This window comes from Lutra lutra, chromosome 5 (genome assembly GCF_902655055.1).
Source record: "Lutra lutra chromosome 5, mLutLut1.2, whole genome shotgun sequence".
Classification (NCBI taxonomy): domain Eukaryota; kingdom Metazoa; phylum Chordata; class Mammalia; order Carnivora; family Mustelidae; genus Lutra; species Lutra lutra.
In genome coordinates, this window is record NC_062282.1 from 53,611,907 (window position 1) to 53,627,807 (window position 15,901).

Genomic DNA, 15,901 nt, shown 5'->3' on the forward strand with positions numbered 1-15,901 from the left:
ATCTCTTCCTGCACAAATTTCTTCTACTAAATATAAAACTGAATTTTAGACCTATACAGCCATCCTTTTGCATCACAGGTTTCTAATTGAATAAATACAAGTAGAATCTCTAATGGAAAACAAATTATCATCTAAAAGATAGCAAAATGTCTAAGATTTTAGGAAACATGGTTCTAGAAATTTGTTTATTCAATAAGTACATTGTGCAGGCCTACACCACATCAGGTATTAAGATGAGCTGCAGAGAATACAGTAGTAATAATCCAATGGGTGTGAAACAGAAACTTCTCACTTTCATGAAACTGTCCGTTTTGTGAGACAGATTAGAGACGCACAACTATGATATGAAGATATAAATGGTCAGAACTAAGAGAGAGTGGTGCAGTGCAATACAAATTTAGTCCATAAAAAAATAGATTGTATCAACTTTGAAATGCCCATTGTGACCCAGGCCTCATCATGAATACTTTTCTTTCCTTTTTCTTTTTCTTTTTTTTTTTTTATAGAAGTCTTTTTTTTTTTTTTTTAAATATTTTATTTATTTATTTGACAGAGAGAAATCACAAGTAGGCAGAGAGGCAGGCAGAGAGAGAGGAGGAAGCAGGCTCCCTGCTGAGCAGAAAGCCCGATGTGGGGCTCGAACCCAGGACCTGGGATCATGACCTGAGCCGAAGGCAGCGGCTTAACCCACTGAGCCACCCAGGCGCCCCATCCTTTTTCTTTTTTTTTAAAGATTTTATTTATTTGACAGAGAGAGACACAGCGAGAGAGGGAACACAAGAAGTGGGAGTGGGAAAGGGAGAAGCAGGCTTCCTGCAGAGCAGGGAGCCCGATGTAGGATTCGATCCCAGGATCCCAGGATCATGACCTGAGCTGAAGGCAGACGCTTAATGACTGAGCCACCCACGTATCCCCATGAATACTTTTTATGTTCATACTTTTGGTAAGTCAAATATGTCCTAACTTGTAATGTGCATTTTTTTTTAATGTTAATACTTTGACAAAAGAAGAGAACAATATAAGGAGAGGAGAGAGAAAGTCAGTTAAGATATCTGTTCTCTAAGTGTCCCAACTCAGAGAGAAACTCAATATTCTACAATGTTAGTTACTGTGTTTTTTATTATTATCATTATGTTTCTATTATTCAGAACCATACCCAAAACCCACATCAAGTTATAATTAAGGCCTTTATATTCTGAATATAAATAAAGGTCAACATTTCCTAAGTTGTATTTCTCAGAATAGTAATTCTATGAAATGTTTGTGTTGGGGTTATATTTTAAAATAAAAATTTCTTTCAGTGTCAAACATGTTTGGGAAATGCTATATTAGTCCCCCAGGGAAAATGTGCCAGACTTTTCTGAGCCTGTAATATAATTCTCCAACTAGGGAACACAGCAAATGAACAGCTTATTTGAGTGTAGAATTATTTTTCTCTCAGTTCATTGAAAAATAGTTTTTTGTAATGTGTGCAATCCAAACTCCTGAGTGTCATCTGTTAACTCCAAGATGGGGATGGCTAGATTCATTCCACTGCCTTTCCTGGCTAAGTCTATTTTAAACCACTAACTTTTCTTTCTCTCTCTCTCTTTCTTTCTTTCTTTCTTTCTTTCTTTCTTTCTTTCTTTCTGCCTGTCTTTCTTTCTTTCTTTCTTCTTTCCTTCTTTCCTTCCTTCTTTTCTATTTCACCCTGTTTATAAGACTTAGGGGAAAGTCAGATGACACATCAGATTGCCTGAAGTTAGGTACATTAGAGTTTTTCCAGATGATCAAGTATTATTGGCATTAATGTCATTTTTCTTAGGATAGATACGGTCTGAGATGATGACTCAGGTTCTGAAGAGGAGATAAGATGACAAAAGAAAAGCATGAATTGAGTATTATATTTAGATTCAACATGATTTCCTTTAGTTTGTTCTTCTCACTGAAATAAGAAATTAAACCAGTACATTTTATAATACAGATATAGAGAAATATATGATCAAAGTAGAAGTTCATACTTGTTCTTGAAAAAGAGCTGAATTCCAGATAGAATTGAAGCATGATTTATAAGATAATATTTCATTATGTATCAGACTAAGAATTCTGCATAGCAGGACACTGTTGATGACAGTCTTTCTGAGCATTGAATTCACCTTTTATTTCCCTTCCTATCATTCCACCTCATCTCAAAGTTTTCTTACATTGCTGTGACTTAACAGTATATTGGTAGGAGGAGCTACCAGGGCTGGGATTTAGGATGAGGGGAGTGAGATACTCACCTCAGAGACATTTAAGCAGTGCCAGAAGAAGAAAGAAGAAGAAGAAGAAGAAGAAAAAGAAGAGGAAGAAAGAGGAGGAGGAGGAGGAAGAGGGGAAATAATAGTAATCAAGGTATTTCAGTAAAAATCAAAATTAATATTAAAAGTCCATGATTAAAAAAAAAAGTCAGAATTTTGAAAAAAGAGGATCAGAGTACTAAGTTGTCTTTTGCCTTAGATTCCTATATGGCTTGGCATGGCACCAGCAGCTGCCTCTTTAATCAGAATTTCCCTGGGCTGCACTCTGCCAGTCTCACACCTGAGGACACTTCGCTTGGGACAGTTGAGTTTTACATAACCTATATGAGCAAAGCACATTTGAACACAAATGGTTTAATTCAGGTGCTTGAGGTGTTATTTTGCCACTAATTATTTTGAAACTACCATAAACTGATTGTTTTCTTTTTCTCTAAATCTGTGAATAAGTATACCTAATGTGACGAGATCATTGGAAAATGTAAGTGTGGCTTATTAATGCTCTGAGGGAAACTTCAAAGCCCAGGAAAGTTAACGCAAGGTCAAAGAAAGATTGCCCGATCCCGAATACCTCCAACTGCCTTCTCTTCGCTCAAAGTAAACATCCATCCTGGCAAATTAAAAGCAAAAATCAAGACACTGACTTTTCTTCCTTTATAAACATGTTAGATCTATTTTGATGATTTTTCTAGAGGTTACAATGAGGGACATGGTTAGTTTTGTCTAAAATAAATTCTATGAACCATTATTCTACTGCCCTCTATTGTTAAACAATGAATAATAATAATGTCCTTGCACAGGGTGAAATATGGAGTGAAATCTCTTTTACAAAGCAGCCATATGTATCTGTCTTCTCTGTATGTATTGATAACCTGGAGTATTCCCTGGAGGCTAAACATATGCAATTTGTCTTTGGAAATTCAAAATCCGTTAGGAAAAGTTTTTATTCTGGCATACATACTTCAGCCCACAATATGGCAAATTAATGTTTGTGAAACTTAACTTACTTATTTTAAGAAAAATAGTATACACACATTTAAAAATATCTGTGCAATATGGAAATGTGTACAGAAGAGAATAAAAGTCCCCAAATCATGTACCCATAAGCACTAGTGATATCTGATGCTATAGTTCCAGAGTTCATTGTACACAATTCTACTTAAAAAAAAAAAAAAATCACAGGGACACCTGGGTGGCACAGTTGGTTAAGTGTCCGACTCTTGGTTTGGGCTCAGGTTGTGATCTCAGGTACTGATCTCAGGGTTGTGAGATGGAGCCCCGTGTAGGACTCTGCACTGGGTATGGAGCCTGCTTAGGATTCTCTCTCTCTCTCTCTCCTGTCCCTCTCCTTCTGCCCTCCTCCCACTCTCTAAAAACAAATAGATAAATCTTTTTTAAAAAATCACAACTATTTCTAAGTCAAGTTATGTTTTTACTCATTCTAAAAGGCATTCTCTTTCCTTCTGGCTTAGGTCTTATCAGTATCTTTTTTTTTTTTTCTTTTCAGTATCTTAAGTGTTCAACTGATTAAGCAAATTGCCCTGTGGTGAGGACTGTGCTAGACACATGAATCCTTGTAGAAGAACTACCCAATAATTTTGAGCAACATGTGACAAGCACATACGAAACAACCAAGTCAAGAACACTAATGGCGGTGTATTGTAAAGAACTGAAGAAGTGAAATAAAGAGCAGCAAATGTCATGCAGCACGCATCTTCTATGAGGATGGTCATGAAAGCTTTCTCCATTCAGGAGAAAGAATGAAGGGGATGAGGATGACATTCATGCAGATATCAGGTGAAGCCTGAGTCAAAGTGATGATAGGTTATTCTACCACAATTTAGAGTAAGCATAGTTCCTACTGAAAACAGTTTTAAAAAATAAATAAAAGAAATAGGAAAGAAAAAAAAAAAAGAAAAAATACTGCCCTGACTTACTCTAAACTGTGAGCTCCTTAAGTGCAGTAACTATTGCATATTGTTTATCCCATTCTCAGATCAAAATGGAGAACACAGTAATCCAGAAGAAATGATACAACGGAAAGGAGATGGGAAGGGAGAGATAAAGATAGTACAGGAGGGAGAAGAGAGAGAGAATGATGGGGAAAGCAGAGAAGAGAGGGAGAACAAAGTATGCAAAAAAATATTTAAATCTTTAACACACCAAGCCAACACTGAAATTTGAGCAGGTGAATGGTAAGATGAAAATATGGTTTTGGGCGATATGTGCAGGTGCACCATCAATGTTGATATTACTTGATTATGCAGAATGATATTTGTAATAACACATTATTGCTAACGATAATCTTCCTATAATTGTACTGTATGGGATAACATTTCCAACACTCTCTAGCCTGCCAACTCTGTCTGCTATTCATCCACCCGTTTCTTCATAAAGGAAACATCTATCGTATATCTTATGTGTAAGGGGCATTATTCCAGATCAAACAAGAAAGCAAAGATTATTTATTTATATATGTACTTGTGCTGTACCTTATTCCAAAAAAAGAATTGATACAAGGATGTGTGATTAATAGATGATTGCTCCTCTTAAGAAGGTTATGATTTCAGTAGGGGAAGATATGCATGCCTAATAAAACACAAAATAAATAAGTTAAACATTCTGTGAAAGTTCAAAGGAGGCTAAGATGAATTCCAAATTGCCAGATTGAGGAGGTCTTCGTGAAAGACATGGTATAAGGATAGAGTCATGAAGCATACACAGAATTCTCAGAGGCAGAGGGGACATACACAGACTGGGCACTGCCCATATAAAGTGAAGTAGTTGTCAGAAATGTGACGGTTTTGGGGAACAACAAAGCATATGATGTGGCTAGGGGGCAGGTGGACTGTACAAGGACAATGATGGTGATGTATTTATAGTGCTAGATGATATCAGAAAAATCAGTGATGTATTTTTTATTATTTTATTCATTAAATTAAATTATCATGCAATAAAATTGACTTTGGGTCATATTTTTCTTGGCTTATTCAGAAATGGAGCCTAGCCAAAAAATAGCAGACAGGGCAGGGTCTACCTCTTCTTGGATGTTATTAGGTATTTGGAGCCTAGGACATGAGCTTCAAATGAATGAAGCTGACCCCGGCATCAAAACCCCCTATCCTGGGTAATTTATGGAGTCTATCTCTTGTTCACCTGACACTTGTCTGATTGGAGTCTACCCTGGATACCTAAGGAACATGTATCCTAGACTTCTTTCCTGTATAAACCCCTAATACCCTGAGAACAGATGAGACTCATTGTCGTTTCCTTTCTGAGCCTCTCAGATACTCTATCTGCTATTCTCTATGTATCACTTACACTATTTGATGAACTCTGTTTTTACTTCTTCTGGCTCACATTCGATTTCTTTCCTGTGCAAAGCCAAAGAACCTCTTGCCTGGGTGGGACCCTCTCTGGGTCCTTGGACCCACCCTGTCCTCATTAGTTAAAGTGCATGTATTTTATATAGTATCTTAACACATACCTCTGTGTTATTCCCATATCTTTATTTTTCTTTGCCTCATTTTTTAGCCTGCTTTTAAATGTATTCATTTTTTATTATATATCCTTTTATAAGCCACCTTAAATATTCCTGGAATAAGTTTAGGGGGTAGGATAAAAGAGAACACATAGTTACATATAAACAGTTAAATATGCAAAGAAATAGATTTCTTCCTGGGATTAAAAACTAGAGAAGTTATTGAATTCTCTCAAGGACATTTCAAGTTTACCTAATCAGATTTATAAGTATGTAGTCATAGGAAGAGAGTGAGGATAAAAGCTCATCAGGAACAGAAAGAGTCCTAATTTTTTCCCTCACTGTCTCTGTAGATTGGATTATTTTGATGAGTATTAAAGACAGAATGGAATCTGGAATATTTTAATCAGTAAATTCACATTCACACAAAAACATACGCACTTGCTACCGATTCAGACAGAATGTTTGCTTTTCCTTTTTAGGGCAGTCTGGTATATGACTGTAGTAAGGAGACCTGAAAGCCTTAGGGTAAAAGGTGCCTTGTAAATAAGTATTATTATTCCCTCAGGCTCTCAAGAGAGGTTCTGGAACATCAACCAGAGTTTAATTAAAGAGTCTCAGCACTACTGAAAATGTCTCTAGCAGCTTCCTCCTGCCTGCTTGAAGAACTGTCCAGTAAATGAATCATCGAACACCAATGTGGCATTTATGCTGTAATTAGCTCAAATAAACCTGTAATAATATGGCAGACCTATGACTTCCACTTCACATTTTCTTTCATATCTGGCTCCTTCAGAATAATGAAAATTTTCCAAAAAGATGATAAATATTAAATGCCAAAGACATGTCTCTTTTACTTCCTCAAACTGACATTATGTATCCTAAATCTTAAAAATCAAGTCTCCTGGGGTGCCTGGGTGGCTCAGTGGGTTAAGCCTCTGCCTCCAGCTCAGGTCATGATCTCGGCATCCTGGGACTGAGCCCCACATTGGGCTCTCTGCTTAGCAGGGAGCCTGCTTCCCCCTCTCCCTCTGCCTGCCTCTCTGCCTACTTGTGATCTCTCTCTCTCTCTCTGTCAAATAAATAAATAAAATCTTTTAAAAAAAATCAAGTATCCTAATCTATAAAGACATTACTATCTACAAAGCTAATCAGATAACAGCTTAGGAAATAATATGAGAATAAATGCTAGGGATGCCCGGGTAGCTCAGTTGGTTAAGCATCTGCCTTAGGCTCTGGTTGTGATCTCAGGATCCTGGGATTGAGCCCCCATCCCCTGACTGCCATCATCAGGCTGTGCTCAGCAGGGAGTCTGCTTCTCCCTCTTCCTCTGCTCTGTGTCTCTGTCTCAGATAAATAATAAAATCTTTAATAATAATAATAATAATAATAATGCTAAAACATAGAAAAATACAATATAGGTCAGAGAACTGAGTTGGAATCACAAAGTATTTCTTATTCAAATGATAATTTTTCAATTCTTTCACATGTCATTTAAGCAATAATTTTCATCACAACTTCATCTGATCTTTATGTGGAGGGAAATTTTCAGGAAAAAAATACTGCAATGGAATTTTATAAAGCTAAAACTTTAACTTTACAAATAAAAATAACATTATCTTCATTATGCCTGTGTTTTTTTAGAGGAAAACAATGCATTTATTGAAGTTACATAGATTATCCTTAATCAGATGTCTCTGACAGCTTTAAATCAAACTTTAATGTGACATCTATTAAAATACACATCTTAAAAATTGATGCTTAATTTCTCTTTAAAATACCTTTTGTTAATCAATATTTAAATGAAAATAACATTTAACATCCTTCCTGTGGCCTAAATTCCAATTCTCATTACCCATGTTAGTATTTGCTGGAGATAATTAAAGGAAGAATGAGATATCATATAGTCCTTCTTAAAATTCACAATGCACATTACAATAATGACTTCAATGTGTCTCCATGCACGAGAAAGCTTATACAGCAACTATTCAGTCTCCTCCACTTTCCAGTGATGCTTCACCATTACAAAGAGGAAAGAAAAAAAGAACATAATTTGAGCAAGAAGGTAAGGCTTTGCATCCTTAAAAAAGAGAGAGAGAACAAGAAAAGAAAGAGAAGTTGTGTTGGGCTCTGAGCTATTGTGAAGGAAACCAAGCCAGGCGAGTCAAACAGAGTGAATGATCCCAAGGGCCTAGATGCTTGCGAAATGCCAGGAGCAGGCAGTGTGTAAGAGACATGACAGGAGATTTAAAAAGAGCCTAGCGTGATTATAATCCATAAGGAGATCTGATGCAAGGACAGCTCTTTTGCCCTTTCTTTGTTCAAGAGTGTGTGTGTGTGTGTATACACACACACACACACACACACATATGAATTTTATATATATATAATAAATGATAATGATAAATGATAATTACACATTCATGAAATCCATACTACAATTGTTAGGTGAATCCTGAAAACTGAATCGTAAGTGCTAAACAGGCAGGGAAATTAGATGGCTTGATTATTTCCTCAGAGATGGAATTAGCATTGCAGCAGCATCTTTTGAGTGTAATTACTATTAAGCTCTTTTATTATTGGTCAGTTCTCCAAGTGCAGTTTCTGGACTAGCAGCATCAGCCACACCTGTGAACTTAGAATTGCACATTCTCAGGCTCCACTCTAGACCTATTGAGTCAGAAACTGCATAGGGGAGTTCAGCAGTCTGCATTTGAACAAGCCCACGCAGGTTTCTGATGCACGCTAAAATTTGAGAACTGCTGATCTGGAGACTGGGTCGCAGTGAAAACAGTCTAGAAGTAGGTGTTCATTTATTTCTTTAACTGTTTAGTAGGCAACTGCAAGGTGTCGGGCACTAGAGATACCATGGGCAACATAACGTGGCCGCTGACCTTGTAAAGTTTATAATCTGGAGATGACAGATGAGCAAATCATAACAAGCAAAATAATACCAGGAAGAGAATTACTTTAAATGGCAAGGGCATGGAAGGTCTTTCTAGGGAGGTGATAAAATGCCTGCCTGTCAAAATATGGTCTCTGGATCAACATTGACATTACTTAGAAGCTTCTTTGAAATCCAGAATCCCAGGGCATATTCCAGACTTACTAAATCAGAGTCTGCCTTTGAACAAAGTCTCCAGATATGAGGTAATTCACAAGGACAATAAGAAGCACTAATGTAAAGTAAAAGAAAAAAAAAATCTAGGTGAGGGTATGACTTATTCCAGTGAGATGAATGTTCACATGCAAAGGCCCTGTAACCAGAAAAAAAAAAGTGTTGATTTTAGGTCTCTGTGGAATTCAAACATTTGCTCCTATGCAACTACATTTCATCCCAACAGAAGCAGAAGAGAAAAGCTATTCTGCCACTTGATGTTACTAATATCATAAAATCATAGCTCATCACCATTCAGTTTTTTTTCAGTGAATTCCAGAATATCTCTTATAAGAAGTGTCTATAAGAAACTTTAATTTCTTGACCCTTATTAGACTTGATGACAAGGCTATCACATTCTGATTAGCCTTATGGTTCAGGTTACATATGACCATGCATAATTAGACTGAATCATGGTAGTAGGAAGGAAGGAAGGAAGGGAGAGAGGGAGGGAGGGAGGGAGGGAGAAAGGGAAGGAAGGAAGGATGGGATGAAGGAAGGGGAAAAGGAAAAAAAGGAAAAAAGAAAAAGGAAAATGAAAAAATAAATAGGTATAGTAAGAAAAAATAATAAATGATAGTTTGAAATTAATTTGAGTACTTAATCTTGTTCAAAATTTTGATACTGCAATAATTGTTAAGATAAATTTTATTCTCACTATGGACAAAGCCTAACTTTACTCAGAGATGGGGGTTGGTTCCAGGGAGCTAAGCTTTTTCTGGTTCTAAGTTCACTTAATGTGACATTTAACTTTTGATTTAGAGATAACCATACGAGATATGGAAAAAAAAAGAAAAGCTGGCAAATAATAATATCAACAGTTCATCTACAGATGACTACTATAAGAGCTCTACCACTGAGCTAAGCACTATACATATATTTAGACATTTAATAAGACAAGAATTCTGTAAGGTTTGTCTTCTTATATCCCATTTTTCAGGTGAAAATACTGAGACATAAGTGATTTTCTGAGGCTTATAAAGTAGAAAATAATGATAAGGCAGTGTGGCTTGGTGTGGGGGTGGGTGTTGAACTGAGTGGCAGAATTTAAACTCAAAGCTGTATGAAAATTTTAAAAACTGTTTGAAATATAGGTTTTTCCAAGTTTTATGTGTTTTCATACTTCTATTAGGATATTACTGTACTCAAATTAACTTACACTATTCCTTTACTCACATAAATGAATAACATTTTATAATAATTTTACAAATGAAATTTTTTTCTATTAATACAAAATACACCAGGGCACCTGGGTGGCTCAGTTGGTTAAGCATCTGTCTTTGGCTCAAGTCATGATCCCAGGACCCTGGGATCAAGCCCTATCAGACTTCTCGCTCAGCAGGGAGCTTGTGTCTCCCTCTCCCCCTGTTTGTGCACTCTTTCTCTCTCTCTCTCTCTCTCTCAAATAAGGAAATGAAATCTTTTTTGAAAACAAAACAAAACAACAACAACAACAAAAAAAACAAAGTACACCAACAACAAACTAAACAAAATAAGAAAATACATCAACAACAAACTAACTAATATTGCTTGATTCTATCTAGACACTTTTGGTTACCTGATGCTGAAGACCAGGAATTATAATGACCACTCTAAAAAATAAAAATTGTCTTTGTTCAAGAGAGTTGGAGCAATGATCACCAGACTACTGCTAATTCTGATTGAGCAAGAATTCAGCAGGGAGTGGGGAGGTAAGTGGGGGGATGGGGTAACAGGGTGGTGGGCATTAAGAGGGGCATGTGATATAATGAGCACTGGGTATTATAGTCAATTGATGAATTACTGAACTCTACATCTGAAACTAAGGTACATTATATGTTACCTAATTGAATTTAAATGAAATAAGGTAAGAAAAAAAAAAGAATTGAACAGGGACTAACTTCCCCATCTTTAATGCCATTTGATGCCAATTTCATTAACCACTTAAAAACTATTTTATAGGGTCAGAGCTGACACCCCATACTCTAAGAACTACTAGGTGGTCCTTGATATCTGGGACAACTTTCACTATCCATCACACCACTTCTGGCAGTACTCCATGGAGTTTGAGAGTCAAGACCTGGGTTCAGTCATAGTCTGCCAAGGATTAGCTGGGTGATCTTGGGCAAGTAACTAATTTAAGCCAGAGTTCCCTAAAGATAATAACTGAAGATAATAAAAATGTACATTTGCTAGCATTACTGGGAAAATTAAATGAGTAATAACAGGCAAGACTTAAGATGGCACTTAACACATGGTAACTGTTCAGTATGATTATTATGTATTATTATTATTATTATTACTTGCAAATAGTGGCATAACAGGGAAGAAGCACCAGCTTTTTAAATGTATGTTACTATTCATCTGCAAATTAAGCTATGAAATGACAAATGAGGACATGTTTTGTTGCAGATTTTAAATATGATTTCCATCACAAGGTCACTGTATGCAAATGGATTATTTGTATGATTATGTAAAAAATGCATGCTGCATTTTTGGAGTAAATTTAACATCAAATCAGTGTCAATGATAATTGGAGTTATTTGATAATGTCAGCATAGCCCATTGTTTTCTTTTTGTTTCTGCTACCCACCCTTCTTGCCCCTCTTCTGCCGCCTTCATCACAATGATATATTGCTTAGTTTGGTTGTTATGATGACATGGCTTAAAACTTGTCGGTCACATATTTTAAAATTATTTCCAATTCTTGAGACTTACTCAGCAAACCAGAAGAAGAGATTCATTTTGACAAACCTCACAAATCTCAAAAAAATAGATTGTTTTATTAATAGGACTATATGTAAGAAATACATTATATAAAAAAATAAATTTTCCTTACTTGATATGATTCAAATTATAACATTCAAATTGCTCTTTACTAATCCAACCAACCCATCTGAACATCTGTCTACTACATTCTCTGCTCTTATCATTGGAATAAATAACATATTTAGGGAACTTAAAACTACATAAGTACATGTCATTTCAAGGCATTAATTTAAAAAATTGGCAATATAAGGAATGGCTTAAACCATTTCAGTCAGTGATATAATAGCTAACATTAAATAAGTACAGTGCACTTGGGTTCTGTTCTAAGCTATATTATATGTATAAACTCACTTCATCCTATCAGCAAGTCTATGCAGTAGGTAAAATAATTATCCCCATGTTACAGATGATGAAACTGTGGTACAGAAGAGTCAAAAAACAGTCAAATTCACACAGCTGCTAAGTTGTGGCCCAAGATTAAAACTCAGCCTTGTCAGTGTCAGTGTTCTAATGATCTCATTCATAATCTTATATAATGGTGGTAATATTACTTTTAAGTTTCTATACATAAATCTGCATGTATATTTATATCATTTTTTTACAAACAACCTTGTTATTTTTGTCTTGTTAATTGCCTAAGTCACATATGTTATAATGGATGCAAAGCAAGAAAAAATGGAAAATAGTTCTTTCTGAAATGTATTCTTAAATCTTTCTTACTGCAGACCTGACAAAACAGTGAGTCTAGCCTGCTTTCATTGTAAGGAGGCTTTTTTTCCATCAAGAGTGTTAATTATCAATATTCATGCCCCTGAAAGCAAATTTCTTCTAGGTTGATGAGCCTCAAAGTAACCTCAATTAATTCTATTTCTAAATCAAGCACCTTCTCTGAAGTCCACTTAGATGTCTTCCAAACTTGAAATCCATTCACATTTCTTCATATGAGAGTTTCTGTGCTCTCTTTTTGACCAACCTAATGACTAACACCAGCCTCAAATAGCCATCCTTTTCTGTGTTAGCAGCAGAACTATGGGCTCTAGAACCAAACTACCAAGTGTCATCACACCTAAGTCAGCCCATTTTTTATTTCTAATCATGTGCAAACTGAAATATATCAGTTCATCAGTTATAAGTAAATATGCCACAAAGGTGTCAAAGGAAATGGCACCATTTGGAAGGATGATCATAGCATTGAGTTCCATTGTTTTTTCCTCCACAAACTCCCCTCCACTAATAGAGATCTATTACCTGATTCCTCTGCGAAAGTACCCTGACGCCTTCCAAGATTCACATATATTTTCATAAAATAATCTTCTCTAATGTAAAATGTGGAAATAACTAAAAGTAGTGATGGAATAATCAAGAAAATAAGAGAAAAATTAAAAGCACAATGATGATAACTGAAAAAAGAAAACAAATATTGACTATGTTTAGTATTATCTATGTGTCCATCATATCCATGCATTGTTTCATTTTATCCTCACACAGTCCCTATGCCATGAAGCTGTTAGTGTGCTCATTTTACAAATAAAAAGTCTGAAGTCCAGAGTATTTAAGTTGTTTGCCTAATGTGATACATTTTAGTATCAGGACTGAAGTACAAACCAGGTCTGTCTGATTTGAGAGTAAGTTATTTTAATTATTTAGCTAGTAAACAATAGAATTGAATGTCTGCAAAAATAAGAGCTCACAAGCCTGAGGCAGAATTTGGATTGATTTCTTTAAATGATGTCATATATTAAAAATAATAGATTAGAGTTAAAGTAATATCAGTGCTTATGTTCTATGTTGCAACAAAATTAATGGAAAATTACACTCATGATCAGAAACGCAAATTATACCTTGCAGAGTGATGACTAGTTGAATGCAAATGAGCCTCACTTTGCAAAGTGCTATTGAAGAGCTCAGTGTCAGCAAAAGCAAAAGTGAGATGCTCATCATTGATTGGAAAAGACCTTAGTGGGGCGCCTGGGTGGCTCAGTGGGTTAAAGCCTCTGCCTACGACTCAGGTCATGATCTCAGGGTTCTGGGATCAAGCCCCGGGTCGGACTCTTTGTTCAGTGGGGAGCCTGCTTCCCTCCCTCTCTCTCTCTGCCTGCCTCTCTGCCTACTTGTGATCTCTCTCTCTCTGTCAAATAAATAAAATATTAAAAAAAAAGAAGACCTTAGCATTTGTTGGGATAAAAATAAATTATCAACAAGAAATTAAGTCAGTGCTATGAGGTAAGTTATTTTTTACTACTAGGGTGAGAAGTCAAAGTTAGTTAAAAGCTTGCTGGGCAAGTATACAAAAGGCATCACATTTTCCCATTCTGGTTGATGGTGGTTGGTGATGAAAACCCTTACCTGTAGAGTGTTTTATTAGCAATGATTAGAAATATTATTGTTTATTAACTCAGTTATAGTTAGGTAAGTACCACAGGCTGTGTCTGCATGATAGAGTGAAATATTATTCAAGTCATAAAAGGAGATTTGCAATATTGCTGTACCTGCACAACACTCTGTGTGTGTGTGTGTGTGTGTGTGTGTGTGTTTGTATCCTTGCATAAATCTACTGAATTAACTGTTTTTCAGCAATATTTCCTGTAAGACAAGTTGCTGCATTGCAAGGAACTCTTGATGGATATTGAAGAGGTTTATGTACTAATCCTGGCTGTAGGCTTATTAGATTTCCTGCTTCTTTCTTATCCATAAAGTAAGAGTTTGGGTAGTTTGATATCAAAGTGCCTTCATTGTAGAACTCAGTGTCTAGATCTTGAATTCCCCACAGTTACAGACTGGCTGCTAGCTACTAAACAGCTAATGGCTGGAACTCACTTGGAAAAAATAACTTCACTTGCTTTAGGGATCTCATACTTCAAATGTTCAAAACCTACTGGTTACTCATAACCAACTTGTTGGTAGACACAGTGCTATGTACTTTATGTCACTAATTCTAATTGTCACAACAGGATAAATAGGAATTCAGAGAAATTCTCTATCTTCACAAATGGATACATAGAAACTTAGAAAAATCATCCACTGTTACACAACTTGTTAAGGAGATGAAAACATTGGGATATTCTCATACGAGAAACAAAACAAAACTGTCCTTTATCTGAAATTCAAATATGTCCTACATTTTTATTTCCTTATTCTTGCAACCTTACTCCAGGTTCATCTTATTCCAAAGCTTGTGAATTCATTGTTTTCTCCCTGATTTATTGTTCTTATGTTCATTTATATTTTATCACAAAATTTCCACAACAAACCTATGGGGAAAACTGCATTTTCCATATATTACTCTGAATGTAGATGGCAATAAAATCCTTCTTAAAGATGAATAAATATAATCTGGCAGGGGTTAATTTTTCATTTTACTAATATAGAAAATTTCATGGTATATAATCCTTAGGCTTTGTGCTTGGAACATAATAAGTGTTTAAAAAATGTTTGCTGATGATGTTTTTGCCAGTGTTATCATTCAGTGTTATCATTATTATTATTGCTATAAAAAACAACTAGATTATTAAGAGACTTTTGCATGCCCAGGTCTACAAGGTTTTCCTAGAGAAATAGCTTCATCATTGAAATTTTGTCACATCTGATAAGCAACTTCAAATCATTAGCAAAACAGGAAGAAAACACAAAATGTTGAATCAGAAAATAAAATGGTCAAATTTGGAGGCCTAACAATGGTTCTCCAAGTAATTTTACTAGACTATAAATGCCTTAGGAACCATCATAGAGTAGGAAAATAAAAATCTGTTTAACTCACTAAGATGGAACCCATTGATGACTGTAAGGGCCTGCTTAGCCAGAGCGAGCCATTTTGTTGTTTATGCAGTAAACTTAGATTGACCCTTCCCTCCCAGAGGAACTTACTTAGAAACAAGTCTGGGAAACCAGCAAAATATGACTGACCAGCCCCTGATTACAGAGTCCATAGAGCAGGATGTGTCAGGTCAGGGGGAGGTAACAGAGCCCAGAATACAAGGATGAGTCAAGCCAGGTGGAGACATCCAATCAGGAAAGCACCTCCCTAACCACCCAAGAATGTGGGCCCTGCCTTTTGGGCACCAATTCTGACCAGAGTGATAGGCTAGTTCTTCCCTTGTACACAGGGAATAGTAAGGATGCAGGAAAGTTTGAATCTCAGATTTATCTCTTTCTGACTATCCACATGACCTTGGACAACTTACTTAGTTTTTCTAAACTCTGGTTTTTCATACTTCAAATAGGAATAATTTGAGAACCTCT